We start from the raw sequence: 6442 nt of genomic DNA, 5'->3' as shown, positions 1-6442 counted from the left end.
GACAGGATGCAAATTACAGCTCATGCTGTTTTGAGATCAAGGGATGCACTTGAACACTTGCAGTCATGTGCAGAGCCTGCACGTGTAATGCTCAGTATTATTCTATTTTCCTGTTATTTTATTATAATGTATCCAGCATCTCTTTTTTAATTTTTATTAAATTTATTGGGGTGACATTAGTTAATAAAATATATAGATTTCAGTGTACATTTCTATGATATATCATCCATATATTGCACTGTGTGCCCACCACCCAAAGTCAAGTCTCCTTCCATCATCAGCATATATTTGACCCCCTTTACACTCTACTACCTCCCCAAAACCTTCCTTTTCAATTTATTATTTCTTTTAACCTTTGAAACAACTTATCTTATTACTAGAGGTCTGATGCAAGAAATTTGTGCAAGAGGAGGCCTTCCTTCCTCTGGCTGCCGGCACCGGCTTCCCTCTGGCACCTGGGACCTGGGCTTCCCTCTGGCCCCCAGCAGGCACCCGGGACCCGGGCTTCCCTTGCAGCCCCAGCTTCATCCAGAAGGTTGTCTTGAAGGATGTCCATTTTAATTAGCATATGATGCTTTTATTATTATAGATACTTATTTCTAATTGCCTCTTTTATGCAACATTTATATTGTCATTATTTTGAATTGAATTTCTTCAAAAGGATGAGAAGAAACATTAATATGTAGAAATGTAACTATCATTAAGGCATGGCCAGTGGACATGTGGATATGTTTTAATGCACTAACATGTTTTCAATGAAGACCTGCATGTTTTTATGTGTTTATGCAGATGTGTGGTGGTGCAATGGTTGTTTCTCTTTTAAACTTAAAGTAATTCAAAGTATTTTCTTTGAGTAAAATTTGACACCTTTTGAAATTTATATAACAAACTGCCTTTATCTATATATATAAAAGGCTAAGTGTCCATCCGTCTGACCGATAACTATGACGTGCACTGACCATTGGGGGCAGACACTTAACACAGGAACTGCCATGATGCGCACTGGCCACTTAAAAATAAATGGCACCACAAACCTGGAGCTGACAAACCAACACTCAGCTCCCCCCAAGTGGGACACAGGCCCCACCACCACCCCGGAGCAACACCCCACCAAATCACAGCCAGCACTGCCAACACCCCCTGGAGCAAATTGCGGCCCACAGCCCAGCCCAGCCCAGCCTGGAAACAGTGGCTGTGGGCACTGGGTAATGATGTCATGAAGCAATGCCTGGCTTCCTCTCCCTAGTGACTAGCATAGTTGGAGTTTCTTTAGACCAAGAACCTGACTTGCTTTTTAGTCAGTGCAAACGATTTAGTTTAACCAAATGTTTGTGAAGCATTTTCCCTGTGCCTCATCTCATTTGATCCTCGCAGAAGTGCTGGAGTCGGTAGATAGGAGACTCAGTAGAATCCTATTTTCATTTCATTAGCAAGACACGGATAGCAATATTAAAAAATTTCTTCTAATTAATTTCCTTTCAATGTGCATGAATCCATGCACTGGGACACTAGTATGGTAATATTACTGTAGGGTTAGTTTATAGCTAATTATTTCTATGACAACTATCTAGTCAAATATATGGTTTTATTTTTTACTTGCTGATGAAAATGGACTGTTTTTTTTTTTTTTACTAATTATATCAGTTACTTTAAATAAGCATAGGATCTGTATACATTAACAGAGAGTTGTTTGAGTTTTCATTGAAATGGTTTTTAAGATTTGATTGCATATCAGAGGAAATTTTTTCCTAAAATAGCTGGAAGTTCATATTTCAATATGTCTATAGAGTATTACAAAAATGTATACATACTTTGAATAACTATAAAGGCAGTGTTCATTAAAATACATTTCATTTTCAAAATGTAATAGAATCTACAGAAAAGCATGTATAAACTTTTGGGATGAAAGAAAAGGCCACATGCTAACCTGACAAGCTCAGGGGAGGCCTGCATGGTGGTCTTGCAAACTCCAAGACCTAAAGTAACCACAAAGGATGGTCTGAAATGAAAACTTTAACTAAAAGCAGTTATGGCGGGTAGTCATCTCCTAGACCAGCATCTTCCCTGATAAAGGCCAATCTTTACCTTAATTGTGCCTATTGTCTTTTTGGCACTAAGATAACACACCTGTGAAATGTGTAACTTTAACTTCCCCTTTTCCAGACCCCTCAGGGCACAACCAAATGCTTGGGGGTGCCAGGACAGAGACCATAAGTTCCTTCTTGTTATTAAGTTAATTGTTGACTGTTAACTATCCTCTACCCACCTAGCTAAAAGAAGGATGTGTCTGTCATTTTACTTTTTATACAATCCTAGAGGTTTCTCCACTTTGCTTTCTCCCACCTCCTAATCTACCACCAATAGATTTCCTGAAACCTGCTTAAATCTCCTCCTTTGGTGGCAGTGTACAAAACAAGATGAAAAGCCGCCACTCTCTGGAGCATTATCCCAAAGTACTGAGATTCTGCTTCCTGGCAATAGTCGACAGTTAGGCTCAAATAAACTCACAAAAATTCTTTACAGGTTTGCATGTTTCTACGTTATGTAATGGCAAATGATCAGACTTCTATCCAGACGGTGTGGTTTATCTGTAGCCTTGTTAGACTAAAAGTGTAGGCAAATAAATCAATGCAAACATTGATTGGAAAGGGAGTGTTCTCAAACGTATCTCAAAATCAAGATTCTCGTATAAAGTATTCTGTATGCTCATAATAAAGCAGAAAATTGAAGTTTGTATTATTATGAATAAAATATCATTCGCTTCAAGTCTAATCAGGTAGTTGGTTGTTGTTTTTTTTGTTTTGTTTTGTTTTATTTTTTGTTTGTTTGTTTGTTTTTGAGCTTTTAAACTACCGTATTTGCCGGTGTATAAGACGATTTTTTGGCCCTGAAAAATATGCCTCCAAGTGGGGGGTCGTCTTATACGCCGGGTACACTTCAGATAGACTGCCCATAGTGCTTGCCCCGTGCCATAGTGGCCTCCCGATGCCCGCCCACTTCATTCCACATATCGTTCAGGCATCAGCAGCGCTGCTGGGTGTATGCTCGGCTGTTATGCGATTTTGCTGTTATGCGATTTTACCACACTCGCAAAATCGCACACAGCCGACCATACACCCAGTATGATAGCGCAAAATCACGAATCGCGATACCATACTGGGTGTATGGTTGGCTGTGTGCGATTTTGCGAGTGTGGTAAATTCGGGTTACCGTATATTTCTTTACATATGCATTGAAGATTCGCGATTTTGCGCTATCATGGTGCCTGTTAGAATGTTGAAGAGCTCGCACTTGCGCACTAGTGAGGTCCCAGAGAGATGCTGATGCAAGGGTTTGCTAGGGACTTGCCCGGCACTTGCTCTCTACCTCTATTTGTTATCTTTCTTCTATCATTGACAGTCCCTCTAGGTTGTGGGCTGCTTGCCTGTGTTCCTGAGAAGCATCTACGGTACCAGTCTATAGAGTGTGTTTTCTTTAGTGAATTACCGGTATGTTTACCGGTAATAAACTTGCACTGTTTTATGTATATGTTTGATTACATACAGCCTTGTGACAGTTTTCCTGCATGTCATAAGCATTTGAATATAAATTAAAATGTTAAAATCAAATCTGATATTGTTTTACCTTTTATTTGGTGTGTGGAAGGTGTGCGGAAGAGGGGGTAGTCTTATACGGCGAGTATATAACAAACTCTGTATTTTGAGTGGAAATGTTAGGGGGTCGTCTTATATGCCCAGTCGTCTTATACACCAGCAAATACGGTATTTTACCTGAATAATTGCCTTAATTTTCATCCATAGTTTTGATTAATTAAATGCACACTTACTGAGTGCCTATAACATGCTGCACCTATATTTGATGTTGGAGATAGAAAGATGAATGAGGGAATATACTGTTTTGAGATCAAGGGATGCACTTGAACACTTGCAGCCATGTGCAGAGCCTGCAAGTGTAATGCTCAGTATTATTCTATTTCCTGTTATTTTATTATAATGTATTCAGCATCTTTTTTTTAATTTTTATTAAATTTATTGGGGTGAGAGAGCCTCAGGCAAATTATTTTAGTAAAATGTTTGGGTATCATTTAATGTTAGAACTCTGTTCAAAATAAAAACTATAGCAGTAGAAAGACTGAGTTGCTGTGGTGGAGCCTTTATTAAAGAAATAGGACTTCAGTGAGGTTTTTAAGGAGGAATAGAAGATGCTAAGTGAACAAGAAAGGATGAGCAAGCCTCGGGCGCAGGAGCAAGGGTGGCTTCGCAGGTACAGTGCAGCTTCCTCCTCAGCATCTGAGAGGTCCTGTCTTTTCCTTCTGTTAAGTTAGGTGGCTCAGGAGGCGGCGCAAGAACCAGACTCCAGTGATTCAGAAAAGAAAGGAAAGGAAAAGGTTTATTTCTGCGTCCCCGGGAGACCCACATATCCCAAAGGAAGGAAGGAAAGTTTATTCTGCGTCAAGGGAGACCCAAGTACCCCCAAGGACAGGGCACGTGGATTCACGCCAACAGGGAGGGGGGTGCTTTTTTTATACTGCGGTTGGGTGAGGGGAGGGGACATGAGCTGAGGAATTCTCTGCTGCAGGGGATGGGCGGGGGTATTCAGAAAGAAGTCACTATCTGTGTGGGAGTATGTGGATTAAGGGAGAAGAAGCCAGTATCTGTGTCTGGCACCTTGATCTGTGAGAAATTCCAGGGGAAGTCCATTATCTTGTCACATGTCTGCATGTATCCGATCTTGGGCTCTCTCCGACCTAACATCTTCCATGGTCCACTTCATTGGCGGATTATTCAGCCTAAGCAAAAAGTACTTTAATGTTCGTAGTAATTCTTATAAATCTACCTGTAATATATGCAGAGATGCTCAGCAAAGGCAATGTTTTAGATCGGCGTTTGCAGATTTGAGCATGCAAACACTTGGTCCTAACACAGGTCTGTGGAGCTTTGCAAGGAACAGCTGCATGACAAGCTCATTTTGCTTCAACCTGAACAGTCTCATTTTCAACGGGTTTTAATCTTCGGCTTTCTTATTAAAATAAAGAAAATAAAATATTCCATTGGACAAAGTAAATGCACAAGCAAGTAACTGAAATCCCCTATCACAGACTTAGTTTGGTGGTTGTTTTTCTTGTTTAACCTATTCTAGGTGACAGGATAATTGTGTTTGTGCATAGCTTGGAAACACTTATCCCTTGGAATTCTTTTTTTTTTATATTTTATTGATTTTCTATAGAGAAGAAGGGAGAGTGATAGAAAGTTAGAAACATCGATGAGAGAGAAACATCGATCAGCTGCCTCCTCCACACCCCCACTGGGGATGTGCCCGCAACAAAGGTACATGCCCTCGACTGGAATCGAACCTGGGACCCTCTAGTCTGCAGGCCGACGCTCTATCCACTGAGCCAAACCGGTCAGGGCCTTGGAATTCTTATTTATTTACTTTAAGGTCATTCATTTTTGCCCTGTGATAATCTTAGAAAGGTCAGGGGAAAGACATAGAGGTTGATCATATTAAGATGAAGTTAATGCATGAAGAATTAAAAGCTTGATCTTAAAAACTGTAGTGGCTGACGATTGGCAGAGAAAGGAAGTAAAAGCATGGAGAAGGATACACATGGAGCAAAAGCTGTACAGTGTCAAGGACTGGTTCCAACTCTGCTCCTTGTAAACAAAATGAACAAGGGAAGTTAAGGTTTAATTCCTGCACTGCATGTTTTGTAAAATGCAGAGATAGATTTAAACAAGAAGGTAAATTTAAACAACCCGTGTGTGCCCTGGAGCTCTTCATCTGTCTAAATCACATATTCCAACCATATAAGCTCAGAAGATCTAAGATACACCAAAGGTTAGCATGCATCAGAATCACCTGGAGGCCTTGTTAAGCAGGAGTTGCTGGGTCTCGTCCCCTTTCTGATTCAGTGGGTGTGAAAATGTGCATCTCACAGGTGGCAGGTGATGCTGCTCCCACTTAGAGAACCCTGAAGATAAAGAAGGCATATGCCTTTGAATTCCTGAAATAGTGTCTTCTTCAAATAAGAAGACAACATGATGACTGTTCTGCCTAAGGAGTTGTGGAGGCCTTTGTTATTGAACAAATTAAATTAATTTTCTTTTGGAAATGAGAAGTTTATGAAGTTTATCCAAATGAGTATGACAGCATATACTACAATTTTAACTCATTTTTTTTTGGTTCCCAGAACCCCTTTCTATTACTGTTTTCCACAAAATATGAGCTATGTTTGATCAGTTTGTAATTTTAACTTATTCTATACTTTTTCTTGTAGTATGCCTATTGTGTGCATTTTACTTAAATTTTGAGATGAAATCTCAAGTTGAACTCATGTCCCAAACACTTTTCTTGTAATTTGAGTATATAGCCACCAGATGGCAGAAATAATCTCTTAAATAAACATTTCATGAAAATATTTGCAAACTCATTAGAGCAAACG

The sequence above is a fragment of the Myotis davidii genome, unplaced genomic scaffold, assembly GCF_000327345.1.
Source record: "Myotis davidii unplaced genomic scaffold, ASM32734v1 scaffold373, whole genome shotgun sequence".
In the NCBI taxonomy this organism is placed as follows: domain Eukaryota; kingdom Metazoa; phylum Chordata; class Mammalia; order Chiroptera; family Vespertilionidae; genus Myotis; species Myotis davidii.
The sequence above is the reverse complement of the archived record's forward strand: the minus strand, read 5'-3'. Positions refer to the sequence as shown.